We start from the raw sequence: 27,066 nt of genomic DNA on the forward strand, positions 1-27,066 counted from the left end.
ACGGTGAAACCCCATCTCTACTTAAAAAAATACAAAAAACTAGCCGGGCGAGGTGGTGGGTACCTGTAGTCCCAGCTACTCAGGAGGCTGAGACAGGAGAATGGCGTAAGCCCGGGAGGCGGAGCTTGCAGTGAGCTGAGATCCGGCCACTGCACTCCAGCCTGGGCGACAGAGCGAGACTCCATCTCAAAAAAAAAAAAAAAATAAATAAATAAATACATAAATAAATTCAAAGTATTGCACAATGGCATGAAAGAAGCATTCTAGAACGCAGGTTTCTGTTGGATTCACATCTGCCTTTTCCTTGATTACTGTGATTGGTGAGGTGTTACTGTAAGTACATAAATAATTCAGAGCTAGAATGGCCCGGAGTGAGAGGCACAGAGAGAGACCCCAGAGTGAGTGGTTGTCTGTGAGAGATGAGGGTGGGATGGTAGATTGCTGAGGAAAAGGAGTTTTTGTAATTTGTTCTCTTTCCCTGTGGATGTTTTTTTTTTTTTTTTTTTTTTTTTGAGACGGAGTCTGGCGCTGTCGCCCAGGCTGGAGTGCAGTGGCGTGATCTCGGCTCACTGCAAGCTCCGCCTCCCGGGTTTACGCCATTCTCTTGCCTCAGCCTCCCGAGTAGCTGGGACTACAGGTGCCTGCCATCTCGCCCGGCTAATTTTTTGTGTTTTTTAGTAGAGACGGGGTTTCACCGTGTTAGCCAGGATGGTCTCGATCTCCTGACCTCGTGATCCACCCATCTCGGCCTCCCAAAGTGCTGGGATTACAGGCTTGAGCCACCGCGCCCGGCCTCCCTGTGGATGTTTAACTTGCTGGTTTATTTATGGTTCTACAGGTGAACGTTTACCTATCTAGAAGATGAGAGTTATAAAAGACCTCTGTGATTGCCATGTTCCGCCCCCTCCCCTGCCAAACTGAGGAATTTGAGGGGTTGGGAGGTTTGGCCATGTTTCCAAGGTGGCACAGCTAGCAAGACGTGGAGTTGGGGTGGGAACTCAGGTGGAGAGATTGTAGATCTTGTTTCCACATGTATCTGGGGTTTTTTTGTTTTGTTTTGTTGTTTGTTTTTGTGTTTTGGTGGTGGTGGTTGTTTTGAGGCTGGGTCTCATCTGTCACCCAGGCTGGAGCGCAGTGGCACAGTCACAGCTCACTGCAGCCTCGACCTCCTGGGCCCAGGCAGTCCTCCTACCTCAGCCTCCGGGGAACTGGGACCACAGGCACACACTACCACACCCAGCTAATTTTTGTGCTTTTTGTAGAGACAGGGTTTTGCTGTGTTGCCCAGGCTGGTCTCAAACTCCTGGACTCAAGCTATCCGCCTGCATCAGCCTTCCAGCATGCTGGGGTTATAGGCTTGGGCCACTGTGCCCGCCTGTATGTATCTGTTAAGCCCCCTCTTCCTCTGAGAGAAAGGATCCTAAGATGGAATAGGAAAACATGAAGAGGAAATAGGAGCACAAGAAGAGAGAGATTGGAGAAACAGACAAGAGAAAGTAGGAGGCTGGGGACAGGTTATGTGAGGAAGGGAAAAACACAGAAACCAAGCTTGGAGGAGAAAAGGATGGAGCTTGAAAGGGGGAGGCTCTGTTGTCTCTGAAACAGCTGAGCTCTTCTGCAGCCCTTGGGCTGAAGTGAGGAGAGGTTTGGTAGACTAGAATGGGGGTTGGGGGAGTGGACTGAGAGTTCAGCCTCAACCTGAGACTCACTTGGAATCTCCTTGGGATTGCTGCTGTTGACCCTCAGATTACAGAGTGGCATGGAGGCTGCTCAGTTTCAAGGTCAACTGAGGCCTTTAGATCCATGGGAGCATGCAGAACGTGGACATGTGGAAAGTCAGGGGCGTGGGTGGTGATGCTGGCTGATACTGAGGTGGGACTCAGTTCTGCTGAAGTCCTGGTTTTTTTGTAAATGCAAAACACAAAACACTTTTCCATGGATTTTTTTTCCGTGCAAGTGGCATTTTCTCCTTGGATTTTCATCGGTGCTTTGAACGTTTTATGAGATACTGTTTCACATACTCCCTTTTCAGAGGAGATACTTGGAGATGAATGATCTACTGAATTATGGCTCATTTAGGGGAGCTTCTGGCTTGTGACCTAAGCTAAGCCTCAGAATTTTCAATGAGCAATTAAAGAGCTGTGAACAGTGGTTGACCAGAGCATTAACCATTCGAAGGCAAGGATAAAGGGTGATAGTAGTTCAAGGTCTGGAGCTATAGCCAACAGCTGGCCATGAACAACGTAATTGACTTTGGCTAACTCTTCAAGCCCTGGGAAGTATCTCTGTGGGTCCTTTGGTGGCTCCCCATTTTTGTGTGTGGTTAGGCACGTGGGCCCGTCCTTGAATCTTGCTGTCCCCCATTCTTCTTTTCCTATGTCTCCCTCCTCTATCCATTTCTTTTTCTTACCTCTTTCTCCTTGCCCTCCTCCTTCATTCTTTCCTTATTGTCAGCAATATATCTTTGTAATTTCTTTTAATCTATTGCCATTAAAATTTAATGTTCTCTGTTCTTCATTTCAAATCAGTTGAGGGCCAGGCATGGTGGCTCACACCTGTAATCTCAGCATTTTGGGAGGCCGAAGCGGGTGGATCACCTGATGCCAGGAGTTCGAGACCAGCCTGGTCAACATGGTGAAACCCCATCTCTACTAAAAATACAAAAATTAGCTGGGTGTGGTGGTGGGTACCTGTAATCCCAACTACTCAGGAGGCTGAGGCAGAGAGAATTGCTTGAGCCTGGGAGGTGGAGGTTGCAGTGAGCCGAGATTGCAGAGTGAGACTCCATCCAAATAAATAAATAAATAAATAAATAAAATCAATTGAGTTCAGTCTTTTTTGAATGTGTATGTGTTTTACACACAAAACAAAAAAGAGGCAAATGAACCAAATCCAACTAAATTGCTTTTTATTTCTGTGTGGCCTTCCATTGATTTATCCCCCTACTTCTTCTGTGGTCAGCAATGACTTTTTATAGAAAAAAAAGTTCCCAGGTCTCTGTCATGCGGTTATTGTTTTTACAACAATGGAAAAAAGTTTCCACCCTTGTATTGTGGACCACAGGGGACACCCTCTCTCAAGGGATGTACCCTGTTTCTAGGCTTCCTTCCATGGAAAAAGTGTCTTTAATGCATTCTGTAACAGAGGCCTGTACTATAAGGGCTAGGGCTGCTAATGGCAGAGGTGGGGCTCTTCTCAGTGACTGCTGTACTGCTTAGAATAGGGGCTGGCAGGCTATGGCCTAGAGAGCACATCTAGGAAGAATTAGTATCATTGTTTTCTCTGTTTCCTCAGGCTGAGCTAACCTAACTGGCTGTAGCAGGACCCAGACCCTTTTGGAAAAGAATGAGATGCTTGTTAACTTTCTGATTAGTGTTGAGTGGGACCCAAGGTATGTCTTCTGCCCACCTTGGGAGGGTGGGCACCCATCAGCAGTTGCTGGTGTAAAGTCCCCAGATGCTTTGATGGATGGATGCTGTACCGCTTTATGCTTTTCTTCTGACTCTCATTAGTTACAGAGAGGATTGACTCTTGATGCTCAGTGGTCAGCAAGTACTTTAGAATCTAAAGTGGGCCCCGCAAACAAGAAGTCACCTTGAAGTCTGCAGTTTTGTATTAAAAAATCACATGAATTTTGTATTCTCTGTAATATATCTGTGCTGGTTTTAGTATAAAAGTATTTAAGTTGCTTTACTGTTGAATACAATTGACATTCTAGAAAATGTGTTTATCGTGGGCCCTCATTTGTCCCAGCCCGCCCTAAATATGTGTATCAGTCCCATACCCCAGCTGAAGAAGCCAGGGATAGGGTAGGCATCAAACCTGCTGGTGCTGAGCCTCCATGCTTTCCTGCCTGCTCTGCCAAACCACCAGATGCCCAGTCATTCCCTACTACACGTCCCCAAAGGCCAGGCCCCCCTGCACCTCCCACCAGGACTGGTTCCCTCACCAGACGGCTTTTTTCTGCGTTTCCTGGCTGATGCTTTCTTCCCTCAGACTTCCCTCACATCTTAAAGAGATGCCTTTCAGCTGGGCGTGGTAGCTCATGCCTGTAATCCCAGCACTTTGGGAGGCCGAGGTAGGTGGATCACCTGAGGTCAGGAGTTCACAACCAGCCTGGCCAACATGGTGAAACCCCATCTCTACTAAAAATACGAAAAAGTAGCTGGGCGTGGTGGCGCGCACCTGTAGTCCCAGCTACTCAGGAGGCTGAGGCAGGAGAATTGCTTGAACCCAGAAGGTGGAGGTTGCAGTGAGCTGAGATCACGCCATTGCACTCCAACCTAGGTAACAAGAGTGAAATTCCATCTCAAAAAAAAAGAGATGCCTTTCTTCTTGTGTTCAGCTTTCTACTTCTGTTGTTATTGCCAGTTCTCTTGTCTGTTTCCTCCCCCATATTGTGAGTTCTAGGAATAGAGTGAGTCTGTGTTTCTTCTCTTTTTAAATTAAATTTTAATTTGTATAAAAATTTCGCATATATATGTGTGTGTGTGTGTACACAGAGAGTTTCTTTTTTGTTTGTTTTGAGACGGAATCTCCCTCTGTCACTAAGGCTGGAGTGCAGTGGCGCGATCTCAGCTCACTGCAACCTCCGCCTCCTGGGTTCAAGCGATTCTCCTGCCTCAGCCTCCCGAGTGTCTGGGACTACAGGAGAGCACCACCACCCCCGGCTAATTTTTTTATTGTTAGTAGAGACAGGGTTTCACAGTGTTGGCCAGGCTGGTCTTGAACTCCTGACCTCAAGTGATCTGCCTATCTCGGCCTCCCAAAGTGCTGGGATTACAGGCATGAGCCATCATGCACCCCTGCCCCACACAGAGTTTCGAAAGTCAAATAGGCTGGGTGTGGTGGCTCACGCCTGTAATCCATTGGGAGGCTCAGGTGGGCAGATCACCTGAGGTCAGGAGTTTGAGACCAGCCTGGCCAACATGGCAGAACCCCGTATCTACTAAAAAAACACAAAAATTAGCCAGGCATGGTGGCGGGCGCCGGTAATCCCAGCTACTTTGGAGGCTGAGGCAGGAGAATCGCTTGAACCAGGGAGGCGGAAGTTCAAGGGAGTGCAGTGAGGGAACCAGGGAGTGCAGTGAGCCGAGATCGTGCCACTGCACTCCAGCCTGGGCAACAGAGCCATACTCCGTCTCAAAAAAAGAAAAAAAGAAAAAAAAGTCAAATACTACTACTAGAAAAATATAAAGGCTGGCTGGGCGCAGTGGCTCATGTCTATAATCCTAGCAGTTTGGGAGGCTGAGGCCATTGAATCACTTGAGGCCAGGAGTTCAAGATTTGCCTGGCCGACATAGTAAAACCTCATCTCTACACAAAATACAAAGAATTAGACAGGCATGGTGGTTAGGATGTAGACATCTTTGAGGGGCTACTGTTACTCTGTTTACAACAGTTACTTCTAATGCACTGAGCTGTTTCTCCTGATATTACTGTCATATTTATTGTTACCTGTTTACAATGCTGTTTTCTGATTGTTCATTTTAGATGTTATTTTTGTTTTTCCTTATTTTTGTTTTTGTAGAGACAGGGTCTTGCTATGTTGAGACTTTGCTTGAGGCCAGGGTGGACTTTAACTCCTGGCCTCAAGAACTCCTACCTCGGCCTCCTAAAGTTCTGGGATTGCAGGTGTGAGCCTAGAGGTTACTTTTAGATGTTTTGTCTTGATGTCTTACTATGGATTGGAGCCTCTCCTCTGCTCCCCAATACTTCCCTTTCTTCCTATTCTTTCATTATAGATAAATCACAATTTTTGATTACATTGATATTTGGTGCTGACATTATTTTGGCTGTGTAAATAGTGTTCATGACAGAGCCATATAGTATACTACAACATTTTCTTTCTTGTACATTTTTTGAGTTAATAATTATCTTACATTTTCTATTTACTTAGTTTCTATGTACTTGTTGCTAATTTGCAAAGTATCTGACAGCATCTTAAAACATTTGTTTTATAACATGTGTTCCTGTTTATTTATTTATTGAGATGGGGCCTTGCTCTGTCCCCCAGGCTAGAGTGCAGTGGTGCGATTGTAGCTCACTGCAGCCTTGACCTCCTGGGATCAAGTGAGCCTCCTGCCTCAGCCTCCTGAATAGTTAGGACTACAGGCACCACCATGTCCAGCTAATTTTTAAAGTTTTTTTGGTAGAAATGGAGTTTCAGTAGATTGTCCAGGCTGGTCTCTTAACTCCTGCCCTCAAAAAATCCTCCCTCCTCAACTTCTCAAAGTGCTAGGATTACAGGCATGAGCCACTGTGCCTGGGCTTGTTCCTTTTTATTTTATTACTGTTTTTTTTTTTTTTTTTAACACCCCTTTGAAGACTTCCCTCCTATGGGTCTCCATTCTCTCTCCTTTGTTCTTGCCCGTTGACCTCTAGGCCTGTGGCATGACTCATCCTGGGAATTTCCTCACCTTATCCTGGGTGGGATTCTGTTTCCTCTGTTGATTTATTCCTCCACAAGTTTCTGAGAGAGGGTCTGTGGAAGCTGATCATTTTAAGCTTGCAGGTCTGAAAGTGTTCGTATTCTACATTCATATTTGATTGGTGATTTGATTCATCTAGAATTTGAAGTTGAAAGCCATTTCCCTTAGAATTTTGAAGCCATCATTCCACTGTCATCTAGGTTCCAATATTGCTATCAAATTTTGGATACCATTCTAATTCTTGATCATTTATGGGTAACCTGCTTTTTCACTGAAAGTTTTTAGGATCTTCTTTCTTTTCCTGTATTTGAAATTTCCTTGCTTTAAAAATGATTGGCCTGGGTCTTTGTTGTGTGCCTTTTTTTTTTTTGAGATGGAGTCTCACTCTGTTGGCCATGCTGGAGTGCAGTGGTGCAGTCTCGGCTCACTGCAGCCTCTGCTTACCAGGTTCAAGCGATTCTTGTGCCTTAGCCTCTCAAGTATCTGGGATTACAGGCGCGTGCCACCATGCCCGGCTAATTTTCGCATTGTTAGTAGAGACAGGGGTTTTACCACATTGGCCAGGCTGGTCTTGAACTCCAGACATCAGGTGATCCGCTGCGGCCTCCCAAAGTGCTGCGATTACAGGTGTGAGCCATTGCATCTGGCCAGTGTGTGCCTTTTTGATCTGAAGATTGACGTCTTTCAGTTGGGGAAATTTTCTTAAATAGATATCTTTTAATAATTTCATTTTCTCCATTTTCTGTGTTTTGTCTTTGGAATGCCTATTAGTTGAATGTTGGACTTCCTGTATCAAGTTTATAATTTTAAAATGTTTTATTTCCTTTTTTCATTTTATTATATTTTTGTCTTACTTTCAGAGAGCTATCTTCAGTTTTATCTTCAACCCTTTTCCATTTTAAACTTCATGCTTTCATGTGTTTATATGAAACATATTTGCATGTTTTACTTTCTAAGAGCTCCCTAGTTCTCTGAACGCTTGCTTTTCTTTTTTAGATGACATTCTATTCTTGTTTCATGGGTGCAGTAAATTCCTTTATATTAGCTTTTTTTATTTTTTTTTTATGGTTTTATGCTGTTCCCTGCTGTCCCTTGGAAGATGTTGTTTCCTCCAAGTCCCTTTTTCCACTTGTTTTGGTTACTGTATCTTCCATTGCAGCTATCCTTCCATGCATGCTGATCCTTGATTGTCTATGTATATTTTAAGAATGGACACCGAAATGCTGATTGGGCATCAGTGCCACAAGGAAGGGACTTGTTAACTTCATTGTAGAGTGATCCAGCAGAGAGCCCCCTTTTTCTCTACTGGAGCAACCTAGATATCAGCGCCGGTAGATCTTTTCTCTGGGGCTTTCCTGGATAGGGCTTTCTTGGAGAGGATTTTACCTGGGTGTGGGGTAGGGTGGGTGGGGAGAGTAACAGCCTAGCCTTCTTGCATTCTGGGAGCCTCCATGGGGAAAGGGGCTAGGTATTAGTCTGTTTGATATGCAGACTTTCACTCAATCCCTGGGTCTTTTGAAAGTTGCCCCCACCCACCATCCCTCTCTTCCATCTCTCTGCCTCCCTCAGCTGTGTCCCTCCCTCTGCTGTGTCTCTGGTGTAAGTTACCTGATCAGTGGATCTCCACCTTCTGCTGGCTGAGGCAGGGAAACCACCAGGCTGAGAAGACTGCACGAGGGACCCTGGGTCTGACTGCTCTTTGTACCAACTTGCAGGCAGGCAGGCACCCTTCTTTTTAGCCCCACCCTGTTTCCCTTTAGAGTCCTTGGTGCCTCCAGTTCCTGAATTTCTGTGCCATGAGTTGGGCACTTGTTTAGTGGCTCCTGCCCTGCTTGCACTTAACAGAGCAGACAACGCAGAAACCTAAATCAGCTACTGCATGGTGGTCAGCTCTCCACTGCTGTTGACATAGCTCATCTGCTGGGGTCTCTTTTTCATTAAGAAATGCATCCGTCTACTGTACTTTTAGTGGGAGTGCAGAAGAGAGCAGAGATAAACATGGGTGTTAAGCTCTCTGATTTGACCAAAAGTTTATTTCATTTCTTCATTCACACACTTAAATTTGTGCCTGATATAGGGTATATTCTCAAGAAATGTTTGTTAAATGATTGAATGCCCATTCCTAAGATGATATGCGTACATTTAGTCATCAGATTTCAAGAGACCCAAACATAGAGTGTTACAAAAATAAATCCGTCGCTTATTCTGAGATAGACATAATAACAGGTAGCAGATCCTGCCTATTCTCCCCATGCAGTGGAGGATAAGACACATTGGGAGGGAGACAGTGTTACAGAGTGTTACTGTCTTCAGCCCTGTCAGTAACTACCACAAGTCACTTTGAGAAGTCCCTTAACCTATCTGGGCCTTGGTTTTCCCAGCCTTACAATGAGATGTTGGTCAAGGTTTGATTCGATTCTGTGCATTGAGCACCTGCTGTGTGCAAGCCACGGTGATGGGATTCTCCACGTTCTCTTCTAAGGCAGCCAGTGTGGTGTTTTGTATGTGTGTTTGTTTTGGCATGGGCCACACTGAGTTGATTGTGTTTGGTTTCTATGTCTTTCTCCTGGCTTAGTTCAGTGCCTTGTACAGAGTAACTCCTCTGCAGTTTGACTCTCCCTTTTTCTAAACCGAGGGCTCCTTGTGAGCACCACATCGCCATCCTCTGTATCTCCTGTGTCTACCACCGTGGTTGGTACATAGGGGGTATGTAGGAAATACTGGATTTTTTCACTGAGGAGTGGAAAAGAACTATGGGCTTGGAGAACAAGGCTAGCTTGTTGAGGGCCTAGCTGCACATTCCCTGGCCCACTTATGGAGTTGGGGGACTCAAATGCATTGGTATTAAAATCAATGGAGACAGCATTTCTGGACCACAGCCCTGACACTAGAGGATTGTTTTTTCCCAAACAGATAGTAGTCGTATATTTGTTTCAAACAGCACAGTGGAGTGGAGAAAGACTGTTGTTACCAGTTAAGATCAGATTCATCTTAACCACGAAAATGAATGTATCCCTGCATTAAGGTGTTTAAAAACATTTAAGTGTTTTTTCATAACTTCTTTTGGTTTTCCCACACTTGTGAGTTTATGTGCCAAGACTAGTGACTAGAAATTTTAGGGAGATTGATTTAGTTCAGTGGAAGAAATTTTTTATTGTAAGAGCAACTCCCTACCAGACTGCATTAGGAAGCCCTGAATTCTGTGTCAAGCCGAGGCTAAATGTCCACTCGCCAGGGAACATGAAGAATTGATGCCTGTGTGGGAGATGAGGTACTATTAGAGCACCTGTAAAGTCCTTTGCTTTTGATTTGTTCATCAAATAGTTATTGAGCACCAGTTATAGACCAGCGTCCATGCTGGGCTCTGAGAATATAGCAGCGAACAAAGAGAAATGGCACCTACCCTCTTGGAATTTATAGCCTAGAGCTGAGCTGTCCAGCATAGTAGCTGCTAGCCACATGTGGCTATTGAAATTAATTAGTTTGAAATACCATTAAAAATTCAGCTTCTCAGTCATGCTAGCCACATTTCGAATGCTCAGTAGGCACGTGTGGCTAGTGACTGCCCTATGGTCAGCATGGGCAGTTGTAGAGTGTTTCTGTAATCTCAGGAGGCTCTCTTAGGCAGGCTGATCATAGAGCTAAGATTCTGTGTTTCCAGACCAGACATTTATGATTAGCATTTCATGGTGGAGGCAACTGAGGCACAGAAAAGCCATTTGTTTAAGGTTATGTGGCTAGATGGGACTGAGCTAGGAACAGGTCTCTTCTCTTTGAGTGTGGCTCTTCTCTCCCTGAGGTGAGGTAGGGCAACTGAGAGTAGTCTTTGCACTCAGGCTGCCTGGGTTCAATTCCTGGCTTTGCTACTTCCTAGATTTGGGTCTTAGGGTAAGTCATTGCCCTGTGCCTCAGTTGTGTCACCTGTGAAATGGAGGAAGTAATAGCAATAGCACCTGCCTCACAGGATTGCAGGGAGGATTAGATGATCCAGTCATTCCAGTCTTTAGAACTGTGGGCTGGGTGTGGTGGCTCACACCTGTAATCCCAGCACTTTGGAGGTCGAGGTGGGAGAATCACTTGAGCCAGGAGTTTGAGACCAGCCTGGGCAACATAGGGAGACCCCCATCTTTACAAAAACTTGAAAGATTAGCTGTGTGTGGTGGTGTAAGCCTGTAGTCCCAGCTACTTGGGAGGCTGAGGTGGGAGGATCTCTTGAGCCTGGGAGGTTGAGCCTGCAGTGAGCCACAATCACAGCACTATACCACTCCAGCCTGGGCAACAGAACAAGACTCCATCTCAACAACAAAAAAAAAAAAGAAAAGGAAAGAACTATGCCTGACACATAAATAGTAATCACTCAGTGAATTCTGATTACTATTATTGAGACTGAGAAGGGGACAGAAGGTATAGGGAGAGCCAAGGAGGCATTTTCAAACAGCAGAGTGGAGGGGAGAAAGACTGTTGTCAGGAAGGGCTATGCTTGTAGAGCTGACTGACCACCTGGGGAGGGATATGTAATGGAATGTTTCTCAGCCGGGGGCTGCTTTAGTCATGCAAGCTGATGTGAAAATGCCAGTATGTCCACGAAGCCCTCTGAGTGTCACAACTGGTCACTGGTCCTTTGAATAAGGATCCTTTCAGTGTCTCCTTTCTCCTGGCTTGCCTGCACGTAGGCTGGTCCCCACAGCCCTTTCCCCTGTGCCCATACATTTTTTTCTCCCCTCACTACATCTCCATCATGGAATGGGTGGGACATTTACCATCACCTCTGTGGAGCAGAGGGCTGCATTGAAGGAATGCAGAAGAGAGCAGGGACAGAAGCCCAGCTGGGCCCTGGTATTTTCTTGGCGGTTTCTATCTCTTGTTGGTGTCATTCCCTCTGTTGCTCAGTCTTTCACAGCATTCTAGGGGTGCCCCAATTTGCTGGATGAAGAGAAAGAGAGCTCTGATGTTAGCGCCAGGGATGGGAGGGTGCCCCATTGGGTAGGTAAATCTCTGCTTATATGTGGAACTTTGGCTTAAGAAATACTTTATTTATTTATTTATTTATTTATTTTGAGACAGCATTTTGCTCTTGTTGCCTACGCTGGAGTGCAATGGAGCGATCTCAGCTCACTGCAACCTCTGCCTCCCGCGTTCAACCTCAGCCTCCCGAGTAGCTGGGCTTACAGGTGCCTGCCACCCCACCCAGCTAATTTTTTGTATTTTTAGTAGAGGTGGGGTTTCACCACGTTGGCCATGCTGGTTTCGAACTCCTGACCTCAGGTGATACACCCGCCTAGGCCTCCCAAAGTGCTGGGATGACAGGTGTGAGCCACCGCGCCCAGCCAAGAAGTACTTTAACAGAGCAGTCTCATCAACACTGTAGACATGGGCCCCGCCCTGCAGGAGTTTATTTCTTCATGAACACCCAGAGGGCAGGGCTCTCGTCTTCCCCAACAGACATCAACAGTGCATTTCAGGCAATGAAATAGGAATATTCTAGTATGATACAGTGTCTGTGGAGGTGCAGGTAGTGAGGGTGCTCTAGAGGAACATAATGGATGTGGCAGCTTGCTTCACCCGGGGGAGGCACACAGGGAAAGTACTGTAGGCCAGTGATATATCTGAGGTCAGGTGTCTAGACCCTGGGCTGACCTGTGAGGAGACTGTTCCTAGCAAGCCTGATTCTCAGCATGACATAGAAATACAGGTTCTCCCTGATTACCAGTGATCAGGAGTACTGAGTGCTTGGCTGGGTGCGGTGGCTCACGCCTGTAATCCTAGCACTTTGGGAGGCTGAGATGAATGGATTGCGTGAGCTCTGGAGTTTGAGACCAGCCTGGGCAATATGGTGAAACTCTGTCTCTAATAAAATAAAAAAATTAGCCAGGTGTGGTGGCATATGCCGACATGTAGTCCCAACTATTCGGGAGGCTGAGGCATGAGAATTGCTTGGACCCAGGAGGCTGAGGCACAAGAATCACTTGAACCCAGGAGACAGATGTTGTGGTGACCAGAGATCGTGCCACTGCACGCTAGCCTGAGAGACAGAGCAAGACTCTGTCTCGGCCGGGTGCGGTGGCTCAAGCCTGTAATCCCAGCACTTTGGGAGGCCGAGATGGGTGGATCACGAGGTCAGGAGATCGAGATCATCCTGGCTAACACAGTAAAACCCCGTCTCTACTAAAAAATACAAAAAACTAGCCGGGCAAGGTGGCAGGTGCCTGTAGTCCCAGCTACTCAGGAGGCTGAGGCAGGAGAATGGCGTAAACCCAGGAGGCGGAGCTTGCAGTGAGCTGAGATCCAGCCACTGCACTCCAGCCTGGGTGACAGAGCAAGACTCTGTCTCAAAAAAAAAAGACTCTGTCTCAAAAACAAACAAACAAAAAAGAAGTATTGAGTGCTTGAGGCTTTACCTATGGTACAGTTTGGATGTATGTCCCCACCCAAATCTCATATTGAAATGTAATTCCTAGTGTTGGAGGGGGGCCTGATGGGAGGGGATGGGATTGTAGGGACAATTTCTCATGAGTGGTTTAGTATCATCCCTTTGGTACTGCCCTCACAATAATGAGTGGGTTCTTGTGAGACCTGGTCAATTAACAGTGCACAGCACCTCCCTCTTTGCTCTCTTGCTCCTGCTGTGGCCATGTGACATGCCTGCTCCATGCCTGCTCCATGCCTGCTCCTCCTTCACCTTCCGCCTTGATTGTCAGTTTCCTGAGGCCTCCCTAGAAGCCGAGCAGATGCCAGCATCATGCTTCCTGTACAGCCTGCAGAATCATGAACCAATTAAACCTCTCTGTTTATAAACTACCCAGTCTCAGGTATTTCTTTATAGCAATGCAAGAAAGGACTGATACAGCCTGTAACTGGCTTTGCCAGTTCATTCCTGTTTGGGCCTTGACCTTCCATCATCTTGGGTGGTGGTCTAGCTTATAACAGTTATGATAGGAGTGGGTGCTTAGTAGATCCTGGAATTGTCCTTCTGTTTACATGTCAGTGTGAAAGCTCATTACACATTTATGTAATGGCTCGTGCGTTGATTATTAACGTCAGCCTGTGGGCTGACCTCAGTTTCCTGGTATGAAAGGCCACTAGGACATACCTTGTGAAATTCAGTTTCTCTTATTGCCTGGAGTCTGTGAAACCTGGTGGCTGAGCATACAAGCAGTATGTCTGACGTGTAAAAAGATAATTCATTTGCATATTGCTTTTCTCCACTTAGAATTTGTCTTTAGTTGGGGCAGATCCAGTGTTGGGTGACTGTTTCCTGTGAGCATAGAATTATGGCCAGGGGTTGTAACTGCTTTTAACAAGCTGACAGGGAGGAAAATGGAACTATTTGCCTGGTACATTGATGTATGGGAGTCTTTCCAGTGCTGCTGTAAGATATACAATGCTGACTCTTCTGGGCTTGGGCCTTTCTTTCTCTCCCTTTTTTTTTTCGAGATGGAGTTTCACTTTGCCACCTAGGCTGGAGTACAGTGGCATGATTTCGGCTCACTGTAGCCTCTGCCTCCTGGATTCAAGTGATTCTCCTGCCTCAGCCTCCTGAGTAGCTGGGACTACAGGCATCTGCCACCACTTGTGGCTAATTTTTTGTGTTTTTAAGAGAGACGGGGTTTCATCATGTTGACCAGGCTGATCTTGAACTGATCTCAGGTGATCTGCCCACCTCAGCCTTCCAAAGTGCTGGGATTATAGGCGTGAGCCACCACAGGGCCTTTCTTTGTAGACAGTGCACACAGGAGGCTGGTGATAGGAGACTGGGCAGAGTGTAGAAGCCAGAGATGAGGTAAGAAAGGCTGGAACTGGAGCTGGGAGATCTGAGTCGCTGCCCCAGTGGCCTGGCCAGTGGGGAATGTGGGTGGAGAGGTGAGGTAGGAGTGGAAACTGCTTTTAAGCAGGACAAAGTGAAAAGAGGCTCTGGAGAAAGAAAGCAAAATCCCAACAGGGACAGAAATGAGAGTAGCTGGAGAAAGCTGGGGCTTGGGAGAGCTGAGGGCCTAAGTAGGGTTTGGTGGTGGTTGCTGAAAGTCAAGTTGCCAGGTCCACGAACCGAGGCCAAGGCAATGTTAGGCCTTTTAGGACTATTCTGTGTCTGCTTCACAGGGCCTCTATGTTGGACATGGTACATTAGAGAGCCAGCAATGGCAGGTGTGAGGGGGCGAAGCCCCCTAGGAACTGGGAAATATTAGTCATGCCTGAGCACTGATAGAAGATACGGCTTCTCATCAAGACAGCTGCTCCGGGAGGAGGCTCTGCAGCCGCCAGCCTGCATTACAGTTTATGTTCTTGGTTTTGTCTTTAATTATTAAAGGCATGGGCTATTTAAATACTCACCTGAAGCGTCATTGTGAGTAATTTTCCCTTCCTAGGGTCAAAGATGCTCCAGCAGGGAAGGGGTTTGGTGGCCTATGGTTCTGGGTTCTCCAGGTGCTTCCCTCAAGGAATGCAAGGATGTCATGAGGACATCCTAACATGCCCTTGACAGTAGGGTGCAGACCGCCCTGGGCTGTCTTGCAGATTGGCATTTATTTTGAGTGAGTCCTTAATTTGAGGAGTATAGCATGTTCCCTTTTATCGTAGGCAAGGAAGAAACAGTGTTGTTAGAAGATGTAAAATATTTAACACTCTCTTTAAAAAATTAACTGCCCAGGAGCCTTTGATTGGTAGTGCCTGTGGCAACATGCGTGGTTTTCAGGAGTGTCTTCTCAGAGTCCCTGGGCTCCTCAGAGGGGTGATGTGGGGGTCCATGGGTTAGGGGTGATGTGGGGGTCCAGTCTTGGGAGGGCTGGCTGGGAGGCCAAGAGCCTACCTGTTCTGCCTGGCTTAGAGGCTGGGCAGTAGCAGGGCTGAGCCACTCCCTCAGAGGGTAGTAGTCCAGTGTCATCTGTTTTGACAAGTGGAGAGGAGTGAAGGGGAGAAGGAAAGCTCGCTGTCCTTCTTGGCTTGCTGAGTTTGTGCATTTGTTTTGTTTTGCTGGCCTCTGTTAGTCCCTGGTGCCTACCGTTCTCCGTCCAGCCTCAGGACTTTTGCGCGTGTGGTTTCCTTAGCCTGGAGTGTGAAGGCAGCCTTCCTCCCTTACCTGGTTAGGGCCTCTTACCCCTCAGATCTCACCTGGAGCATATGTTCTGGGGAGATTATCTCCAGTCCTGCTTCCTAGGTGACACTCTCCTGTTTGAGGGCTCTTATGGTTCTGTGGTCTTTGTTACACTTGTTTGGAAAATCATTGTTTGCCCACCCTACCAGCCTGTAGGGTTATGATGACAGTGGCCAGGGCTCTTTCTTGTCACTGGTATGTCCCCAGTACCTAGCACGGGCCTGGCCTACAGAGGGGCCCCGCTATCTATTAAGTACATTAATTCATTGTTTCATTTATTATATTTTGGGTTCGGTAGAGCTCCTGGGAATACAAGGAGAATAGAACACCCCTGCTGCCCTCACCAAGCTCCTAAACTAGAGCAGTGGGTAAGCCGTGCTCAAGATAGCCATTGAGGGCAGGAAGAAAGCTTTATCAGTCGGAGTTCTGTTTATGCTTTAACTAAAGGAAAGACTTAGCTTTCCTATGTATAGGAGTACAGATTTTATAATTACTTTGTAAGTATCCTCAAAACTATTTAACAGATAGGAAGGTGTGATCAAAAGTTTGGAGACTACTGGTCTGAAGGGAGAGGTAGGCAAATGAAAGGGTGGTTTTTTTTTTTTTTTTGAGACAAAGTTTCTCTGTTGTTGCCCAGGCTGATCTCAGCTCAGTGCAACCTTCGCCTCCCAGGTTCAAGTAATTCTCCTGGCTCAGCCTCCCGAGTAGCTGGGATTGTAGTTGAAAGGGTTTTTATGCCAAACTGATGAACAATGTTAGGGCAAGTACAGGGTACCATGAGGGCATGTGAGTTGGGTGAGCTGGAATCCAACCAGAGGACAAATGGACCAGCACATGCAAGGGCAGGCTTAGTGGATTGGGAGAAGGGCACATACTTCAGAGGAGGGCTTGCTACTGGGATTGGGAGGGGTTAAGAGTTAGGAATACCAAGAGAGATGAGACTGGGCCCCTGCCTGCAGCATGGGCATAGTCTAGCAGTGGTGCAAATGTGCCTTAGGAGAGACACAGCATGCGGAATACTTGGCATTCAGAAGAGGGTAGATATTTTGCTTAGGAGGGATCAGGCCTGGTCATGCTTTAAAAATGGAACATGCTCAAGATCACAGAGGCCCCTCTGTTCATTGTAGAAGGGGAAGAGGAGGGTGCTGCAGGTTGACTTCAAGGCTCTTTAAAGCCCATCTCAGGAGAATGACGTTCTCCTTGGTCTCCTTCTACCCAGGGGGATTTTTATCCTAATGTGATTTAGACCCCTCCTCAGGTTTTATTTTGCAGGTTAGAACATTGTATAGGAACAAGAAAATGGCATATGGTATATATAAATAAGCATATTTGGTATGTTTACTTACCTGTGTAATCATGCACACTCCCTTCTTTTCTTTTTTTTGTTTTCAAGTCCCAGGGCTTGAAGTAATTACGTAATTAGAATCCACAAAGAGTGTGGCTAGATAAGGTGTAATTAAAGAGGAAAGCCTAATTTTGGAAGAATGATAAGAGGTCATTTGACTCAGTCTGGGCCCAAATCCAATCTTGGAAGAACAGTGAGAGGTCATTTGGATGTAGGGAGCTTGAGGCCACCCCGGAGCCCAGACTGGCCTCAGAATTGGACAGATTCTATTTCAGTTCACTGTGAAAGCCACTCATTGAGCATCCTCTTGGTTTAGGGTATTGTGGGAGGCCCAGCTATGAGTAAGGAACAGAAGTCCTAGATCTCAGGGAGGACATGGGGGAATAGGGCCTGAGCATAAAGTGAAGAGATGACTCCTAGGGACAGGGTGTGGGGCGGTGTGCGAAAGGATTCACAGAACAGGTGGCATTTAACTTGTGCTTTGAAACATAAGGAGGGTTTCAAGAACATGGACAAGAACTTTCTGGGTCTATTAGAGACACTCAGATAATATTTGTGGAATGAATGCCAGGCTGAGGTTGGAGGTGGAAGGAACATGGCCATATTGATGGATGGTCATTTTGCAGTTTGGTGATGGGGTCAAGCTTGTACAGCTCAGACAGTGTAGTGACAACTCACAGCCAGGAGGCCAACAGGCTTGGGCGCTGACTGTATAGTGGGGATTGTGTGCAGAGGAGTCAGAGAGCACTGTAGAGGTCATGGGAGGCCTCCTTGTGGAGGGAAACTTGGACAGAGCCTTGAAGGATCAATAGGAGGGAGGAAAGGGGAGAAGGGAGGACCCTCCAAAGGAGGGGAATGACATGGGTACCTAGAGAGGGATTAGAGAGGAGATCATCCCCGCAAGAGAGGAGGGGCACATACGAGAGCAGGGTGAAACCAGTTTGGCGGGGGTGGGTAAGACTGGTTTCTGGGGGTTGGGTGTGTTGGGCAGGATAGGATTGATCCAGTGGGATAGAGGAGCCATGGTAGATTGTTGGACAGGTGAGTGGCATGAAAAAGACATGTTAGGGCCAGAAGAATCTGGCCCTGTGGGTGGGATGGGCTCTGGGGAGCTCAGCCTCAGCTCCTGGGCATGAGGTGGTAGGGACCAGGCATTAGGCTTGGGAGGTTGGGGCCATCTGCAATTTCTTATCACGGAAGGGTTCTGGTCTTGGTGCTGAGAGGATGCGAGAAGGCAAGAGAAGAGCTGGAGGTGTTTGCAAGGTCCCCGCCTGGGAGGATGGAGATACTTGAGATAGGAGGGGTACTAGCTGTTGGGGAAAGAGGGCATGAGTGGGGACTTGGTATATTGAGAGCCCCAAGAGCCCTGTTCTAACCCCTGGTTGTGATCTAGTGGAGAGACCTCAGGCCAGTCCCTTCATCTCCTGAGCTCCATTTCATTGTCAGCAGGAGCTGCTGCCTTTATGGTTCCATCTCACCTCAGTGCAGTAGTTGCAGCCCTGGGCTCAGGCAAGGGGAAGGGTCTGGGATTTGTGAGGCCATCCCTTAGAGTAAGAGAAGAAACACATTGTCCTGTTCCTTGTTCTGGAGTGAGCAGGAGCCTGGGGGAGGGTCTCTGGCTGACCAGCTTGGATGAGGAGTTGTGGGGAAGAAGGGGCTGTCCTGACTCAACCAGCCCATCTCAGGATGGTTTTGAGACTCTTTGACGAAGGGGTGTATTAATTCTAAGCTTATGCAGATATTGAGGTACGTGCAGTATTCTGGGGCACAGCAGGGAAGGGGTTAATCATCCTGAATTTGCAGAAAGGAAATTCTCAGGGTAGGGAACTGGTAGCTCGTGAACTCCTACCCAATTTCAACAAAGCTAGTCTTTGGGAAACTTAAGGCCTTGGGTCTTTAGAGACAGAGTCTACAGGGAGGGCTTCCTGGCAGAGGAGGACTTGGACAGAGCCATGAAGGATGAATAGTATGTTGGAAAGGAGAGAAGAAAGAACTTTCCAGAATGACATGGAGTTATAGTACAAAATTCACAGAATAGATTCCAGAAAGGAAGGCATACGTTTTTTGAATACCTAGTATGCCTACCAGCTCTATTTGCTAGATGCTTTCATGATCTTTGTCTCGTTATCTGTACATCATTTGTGCCTTTCTTATTATTAGCCCATGTTACAGATAAGGCAGTAGGATTAGAGGGGTGAGCTACTTTGCCCAAGGTCTCAGTGGTAGGGTGAGATTTCATTTTATTCAGATTTCCGACTCCAATGGCAACAAATACCCATGCCACTATATTCTGCTGGCTCTCTGGGAATATAGGAAAAACAGATAGTAATTTGTCTACATGACTTTACTCCCAAGTTAAACAGTTACCTAAAATGCGGCTGCGGCTGCCGCCCCTGCTGCAGCTTTGCAGTACTGTGCAAATCTTAGAGAGCAGTGATGGGAGGCCCTTAGAGCTCCTTGGAGTCTGAAACCCTCATTTATAGATGAGGAAACTGAGGCCCACAAAGGAGAAGAGAATGTGCAAAGGTCAGGGGCAGAATGGGAATGAGAACTAGAAGAGTATGGAGACTTTGGCTCTTGTGGTTGTTTAAAGGCTTCCTAGGCTCCCTGTGTAAAAGTTTGTTTTTAGACAACAATGGGAACCTTTGTCTGGAGAGTTGGTCTGACCAGGGTTGAATATGAAAGGGTCTGTGTGTGTGTGTGTCTTTCCTTTGCTTTAACCTCAGATGCCTTTGAACTAGCAGAAGGATTCTTTCAGACCAAAGGTTAAGACTAAAGGCATTTAACAGGTGGAAAGAGCATAGGAAGGAGGGGGAAGATCAGAAGCCACAGAAATAGAAGACTAAACTCCAGGCTTGGATAAAAGGAATTTTCCAAGCCTGTAAATAATCACTAACATTTATTGAACACCCACTGTGCCAGGCAGTCTTTACATGTCATTTTATGTAACTGCCATCGCTTCCCCATGAGGTAGGTGCTGTTTAATTGTTCCCATTTTGCAGATGAAGCAACTGAGGTTCCAAGAGTCTAAGTGACCTATTTAAAGTCATATAATCAGTACAATGTAGAGCCAGGACTCCAACTCGCCAGATCCTAAGCTCTCCCTTTAACTCCCAAGGCATTTGATTGGACTAGGTGCTCCCAGGTACCTGAGCATATGAGGATATATGAAATAGCAAAACAAACTTAAGGAGGTCATCCTTTGGCAATGGTTCTCATGGGGACACAGATTTTACCTCCGGGAGACATTTGGCAGTGTCTAGAGTCATTTTTGTCACAAATGTTACTGGCATATAATAGGTAGAGGCCAAGCATGCTTCTGAATATCTTAGAGTGCACAAGATAGCTCCTTGTAACAGAGTTACCCCAAGCAGAATGTCAGTAGTGCTGAGGTTGAGAAACTCTGGCCTTTGGGAACCCGGTTGTATCGTTACCACTCAGAGCACAGTGCTAGCGGAAAGTCCCATCTGAGGAACGTGAGTTGTTGCTTTAGCTGTAGAGACTTACATTATACCTTACTGAATATTTATAGTTTGGGTTTGTCACTGACTGCGCCTTGATGGGCCAAGGTGGTGGGAGTGGTGGGTGGAGGCTGGAAAGAAAAATTCTAGCAAGGTGTGACCAGCCATGGTGGCCCAGGGCTGCATCTTAGTTGTAGCAGGTGAGAGGTGGTTGGGGTCCACTCCAGGCCACTGAGAATTGATTTGCTCACTTCATATGTAACTGAAATAAGAATCCAGAGGCAGCTAATTGTGCTTTTGTAAAATTTATTTTTATTTTTTTGTGAGACAGGGTCTCGCTTTGTCACCCAGCCTGGAGTTTAGTGGCACAATCACAGCTCATTGCAGCCTCAACCTCCTGGGCTCAAGTGATCCTCCTGCCTTGGCTTCCCAAAGTGCTGTAAATGTGCTATTTTTTAAAAAATTAAATTATTGCTCTGACTGCTCAGCATCAGAAACCTCTGAGGAAGGGTTACATGTTGCAGATACACTCAGATACAAGTAAGCTGCTTGCCAAATTCCTCTGTTACCAGTTACTGTTTAATCTAATGCTAGTCAGCCCCTATCCACTTGGAGAACTGCGCACACATGTGGGGAGCCCCAGGACCCTTGGCTTTTACTGGAGCTTCCCATGCTGAACCCGTCAGTCAGAGCAGCTTCTCTCCTGAGGGCAGTGCCGAGGAAAGGGGCCACGGCGTTACCCTGACTGCTACTGCTTTTCTTTCCTTCTTCCAAGTCAGACATGTGGGCATGTCTCCGATGGTGACCTCCCCAGGCCTAATTTCTGGCCCAGCAGCAGCCCCTCCCTCTGTAACACTGGTTGAGTGCTAGCACTGCCTTGCCAAGCGACTGCTCTGGCTGCAGACACATACTTATGGCCCTGCCTTCACCCTGCCGGCCACTTCCTTTCTATCACCTGGGACTCACCCCAAGGACTCTTTCACGAAGCTCTCTGATCATTCCAACTAACAGTGTCCCTTCTCAGGCACTCTCTGCTCCAGTGACTTCTTTGCTCTTCTTTTTGTTTTTTTTTTTTTTTTGGAGGCAAAGTCTCACTCTGTCCCCCAGGCTGCAGTGTATTGGTGCAGTCATGGTTCACTGCAGCCTCAACCTCCCGGGCTCAAGTGATACTCGCACCTTAGCCTCCCAAGTCACTGGACTGCAGGTGTGAGCCACCATGCTTGGCCAATTTTTTTGGAGAGATGGGGTTTCGCCATATTGCCAAGGCTGATCTGGAACTCATGGGCTCAAGTGATCCGCCTGCCTTGGCCTTGCAAAATGCTGGGATTACAAGTGTGAGCCACTCCACCAGCCTCTTTTGGCTTTTTACCCAGTCGTTAAATTCTGAATCTTTCCTGGATCACCTTCTGACCTCTCCATCACTAGCTATGTGACCACAGGTGAAGCAGCACAGCACTGAATCACTTCCCTTCCAGCATCAGGGTGGAATGAGAGTCATAGTTGTGGGACCTGGGGTGGTGTTCCTCTCAGGTCAGTGGAAATTCAGGTTCTCTTTTGATCTCATACAGATTAATGAAGAATTGAGAACTGGTTGTTAGCAAATTCTCTTCAGATTAAGTAAGTAAGCTTCTTTAATATTAATTCTTCACCTAGCAAATGTTTGTTGAATAATGTGCTCTACCCAGGGGTGTGTGGTGGGTTCAGCAGGGGTGGGAAATAGACCTTTTTGGCCTTGCCCTCAAGGAGCTTACAGCCTTGTGGGGTGGTGGTTGTGTCTGTTCAAAGCCATAACAGGGTAGCCTCTCCAGCATGTCACTCTGTGTCTTCCTTAGGACCAGTTATCACTGTTAGGTGAATGTGCATGCACCACCCCCAACACTTGAATTAAAGTTCCGGGGAGATGGAATTTTTTCAGTCTTATTCACCGTGTGCCACAATAAGCAGGCAGTACATATTTGTTGGATGATTGCAGTAATGAATGGTACTAGTTAAATTGCGTTTTGAATGCATGATGAGATTTAGACCTACCTAGATGGGTAAGGGGGTGTTACAGACTGGTGGGGGATGGGGATGGGTGGAGGCAGGAGGAGGGACTGGCGTGAGCAAATGGACAGAGACAGTGAAGCCCAAGGCATGCTGGCCACCTGCAGGCCCACTGTGATTAGACCATGTGGCACAGTCAGAATGCAAAAAGACTGTGAAGTAAGTCAGGCCCAGATGATGGAGAATCTTGAATTCAAGCTGTTAGAGGGATTGGATTTATTCTATATAGTAGGATGACCTTGTGGTCCAGTTTCCTAGGGTGCTTCGTCCCAGTGTGACTATTACTAATGCCCCCTTTCCCTCTAAAGTGTCCTTGCTTGGATGATAAATTACATGGTCTTGCCATCCTCAAGGCCATTTGGCACGCCTGAAGGTTACACAGTGGGCCATTGTCAAGCTGGCCTTAGGAAGGTCAGTGTCCACAGTGCCTGCTGGAGCCTAGGGGCAGGAGATGAGATGTCCCCTGGTCTAGGCACTTCAGGCCTGAGCTGGAGGAGCTGTAGTGACTTCCGAAAGGAGGAGGTGGTTACAAACGAGACTGAAAATCCAAGTGACACCCACACATGGTCTCTAAAAAGGCTCCAAAGTGGCTCTTCCAAGATAGACCCATTCTAAAGTTCAGGGATCCCAGACAGGCATTTTTCTAACTTGAGGTTATGACTGATTAAAAAAAAAAACGAAAAAACATTGTGCCCGCTTCCTGAGCAATTAGCAGTTAAGAGAAGCTTCTGCTCAGACTCCAAAATGGCCTGGTGGAACTCACTGGTATTCACTTTCCTAAACCCCGGCATTGTTCCTTGGAATTCAAAATAGGTTATGAATGTGCTTGATGTCAGGAAAGATAAATCTGTGAGGAGGACTGTAGTCAATACATTTCCTTTTTAAGTAGAAACAATATAAAGAGCTTAATTCAGCCCTGAATCAATCTCACTTTGTTGCCATGATTGTGTAAAACGTGAACTGCTTTACGTCTGTCTTACAATGTTTATATTCCCCTGATGTTCCCCGTCTCAGCCGGCCCTGCAGAGTCCCAGCCTTTTTAGGCCATGTGCGGCTCTCTTCTTGCGGCTGTTTTCTTGGGTGCTGCCAAAGGGCTGTGCGATGAGCAGTGATTTCATTTCATATCTAGGGGTTCTCTTCAGGGTGGGCTGTTCAGTGGTGCCCACAAATGAGCTTCCTTGTCTAAGCAAGTTGGAAGGCTAAATTCTTTTGCCTTTTCCTTTCCATTAAAAGATTATTAAATGTAAAAATAGTTTGATACATACACATGGTTTGGAAATTAAGGCACTATAAAAATGTATATGTTGAAAAATTTCATTTTTATCCCTGCTGGGTCCACTATACTCCCTCCCTCACCCGCCCCCATTAGCTAGAATGAAGCAGTTTGTCCAAAGCAGTTCCAGTTTACCTTCTTTGTTCCAGTGAATGATCAATCACACCCTCTTTCATTTTCAAAAGTGTCCCAGTTTAGGTGATGAATTATATATTATCCAACAGATAGGTAATTACTTTTATTAGTTTCTTGTGTATCCTTCCAAGATTTCTATATGTAGATATATACATGTGTATATACACACTGTGTATAGTATATATATTGCTTTTGCCTCTTAACAATGTATCCTAGGAAACTCTTATCAGTACAAATGGAGTGTCCTCATTCTGCTAAACTGTCTTTGGAGAGTCATGTTTGTAGAGACTGATAGTTGCCTTTCCCTTGGTTTATCAGTTTAATTGCTGTTTAGGGCTTGCTTCTCTTTACCTAGAGAGAAATGACAGCCTATAGGAAGTGAAGGCAGATTCCTTTACTTAGGAAAACCCAGTTCAGTAGTAAACCCATCCAGGATGCATTTATGAAGCATCAACTTTATGTCTCCTTAACATGGTACTAGGCACTTTGGGTGAAGTGGTCTCTTCTTCATCTCTACTTGTTTACATCCTTCAAAGCCTAGCTCAGATGCCTTAGCCCTCATGAAGCTTTCCCTGATTTGCTGACCAGAATTCCTTGGCATCTGTATCCATCCACTCATCCATCCATTTCTCCACCCCATCATCCATCCATTCATTTATCCATTTCATCAACCAGTGCTTACAGAGTCCCTCCTTGTGCCAGGACTTGTGCTAGATAAGGAGGATAAACAAGATGTTGAGCTTCTTGCTGTGGGAGACAGAGACAGATATGGTGCAGTGTGGTGGCTGCAATGATAGTGATATGCCCAGTGTGTTGGGGAAGCACAGAGTGGAGGATTCCTGATCACTGGGTGGTCTTCTGAGGAAGACACTTCCCCTAATAGGACTTGCTTTTCACTTTCTACTCTGTGTTTGCTTTATCCTCACTGTTACACTGAGATGCTTCATGCTTTCTTCAGCTCTGGCCCCCTCCCTTGTCACTGCAACCCCTAGTGTAGTCTTCTTCATTTAATAGTCACTCAAATACTGATTGAATGGGGAAAAAAGCCAAAATGAATTAAATAGGCCTACCTGAAGGATCTTAACATCAAAAAGAGCAGGTGAGATGTTCTTTGCTGCCCTTGGCCTTCACGGTTTATTGATGTAACTCATGTCCTGAAAAGGGCTTCTCTAAATTGGTGCTGGGGCCTCCTTCCAGTCTCCTTTTATCCATGCCACACAGTCTCTGCCCCCTGATCATCCCTTAGCATTGCCGTTGTAGGAAACCCGTATGACTCTGATTAGTGTTGAAGGAGCTGCATGGGCCGGGTGTGGTGGCTCATGCTTGTAATCCCAGGACTTTGGGAGACTGAGTTGGGTGGATCATGAGGTCAGGAGTTCCAGACCAGCTTGGCCAACACAGTGAAATCCCGTTTCTACTAAAAATACAAAAATTAGCTGGGCATGGTGGCAGGCGCCTGTAATCCCAGCTACTCGGGAGGCTGAGGCAGGAGAATCGCTTGAACCCGGGAGGTGGAGGAGCTTGTAGTGAGCCAGGATTGCGCCACTGCACTCTACCCTAGGCAACAGAGCTAGACTCTCTCTCAAAAAAAAAAAAAAAAGAAAAAAAGAAATAGCTGCATGATTGGGGGCCTCAAGTCACATCCCCTCTCTTGTCTTGGTTTCCCCCTTGGAATTAGGGGCATAGCTGTGACCCCTTAGGATTTCTGGATTTTTGACATTTCAAAAACAATGATTTCTAGACAGCCTTGTGGCTCAGCCAGCTCCTTCTTTTATCTTCTTCTAATAAATCCAGCTTCCTTTGCCATTTCCTGGTGCCACAGGGGGTGATCTGCCCAGGATAAGAGATAACCAGGCCAGGAAAATGACCTTTTAATAAAGTTGAAAGGGCTACTGGGAGAGCGGGACGGCCAGTCATGTGGCCGCGAGCCTCTTTGCTGTGCTGTGTGCTGGGGTCCACAAGAACAGAGGTCCAGGTAGACACCAGCTGTGCAGCTGTGGAGGCAACCAGCAGCAATGGGTTGTCCTGGAAGATAATTTTGGCTGAATGTTAGCAGATGGTTTCCTAAAACCATGCAGAAGCAGCCTTTTAGGGGAAGAGGTGCTATTTGTTTTTGACAGCTCACACTCCCCTTTCGGTTGTCCTCATCTGTTCTTTCTGCAGTTTTTCACAGGAAGTGAAAAAGTGAGATGGTGTTTCTCTGGTAAGTCCATTTTGGACTGTGGCATAGTGTTGTCTGTGTGCCTGGAATTGCACTGGACATCTCTATATTCCATTAAATCACTGGTTCTTAAACTTGAGGAGTGTAAGAATCCCCTGGGGTGCTTGTGAAAAATGTATATTACTCTCTGGTGGGACCCCAAAATCGTGATTTATAACATATTCCCTAGGTTATACAGGTCAGACCCAGACTTTTTCAGCTGCAAGTCAGAAACCCTAAGTCAGATTGGCTATGTCCTGCAGTGGGCAGGCCTATGTGAACCTACCCCCAAAGTTCAAGGATGCTGAGAGGCTGAAGAAGGAGGCTGATATATCTGTTTTCTAAGAAACATTCAATAGGGGCTTATGAACAGAAACCATGTCTGTGTTTTGGATGGTGGTGAGACAACATGGTGGATCCCTGCGCCATTACTCCCTAGACCCGCGGTTTATATACTGTACCATAGGGAGGGAGTGACTTACGAAGGGATGTGTAGGACATTTGAAGCATAATAACATCAAGGTTGTTTTCACCTAAGGGCAGGATTTATGTATGTGCTCTTAGACAAAGAAGAACCGATACACTGGAAATCTTAGGGGCCTTCCATGCACAGTGGTTAATCAGAAGTCAACGTGACGGATTAATATCCAAGATGGAATTGTCTAGCCTGCACAGCAAGACAATAGGGAAATTCATTGTCTTTCAAACAGGAGTGGTTTCATGTGGACTGCAGTGTGAATCATGCCCCCTGGAGTTGTGCAATGGGGCCATTCTTAATCCAGACACAGGGCAGGTTTGGGATTGATTGTTTCAGTGACTTGGTGATGTCAACGAGGCCCCAGCTTCTTTCCATCTCTGTCATACTTGGCATTATCTTCATTTGCAAGCTGGGAATGAGACGGCCACAGCATTTCCAAGCATCTCAGACACAACATTCTTGGGAAGAAGGGTATAAATGGATTCTGGCGCTTCTCAGGAGTCAGGAAGCTTTTGGAGGCACCATCAGCACTCTTCTTATCATGTCCTCTTGGCTGGAATTGGGTCACATGTCTTCCCTGAATCAATCACTGTTGACTGAAAGGGGATCCCA

The 27,066-nt window shown here is 46.5% G+C and overlaps 1 protein-coding gene across 50 annotated transcripts in view; it reads left to right on the forward strand.

Moving 5' to 3' along the window:
* SORBS1 (sorbin and SH3 domain containing 1) overlaps positions 1-27,066 on the forward strand; it is a 255,754-nt gene that overhangs the window by 2,719 nt on the left and 225,969 nt on the right. The gene's annotated exons all lie outside the window — the stretch shown is intronic.

The sequence above is a fragment of the Trachypithecus francoisi genome, unplaced genomic scaffold (assembly GCF_009764315.1).
Source record: "Trachypithecus francoisi isolate TF-2019V2 unplaced genomic scaffold, Tfra_2.0 Contig01579, whole genome shotgun sequence".
NCBI lineage: Eukaryota > Metazoa > Chordata > Mammalia > Primates > Cercopithecidae > Trachypithecus > Trachypithecus francoisi.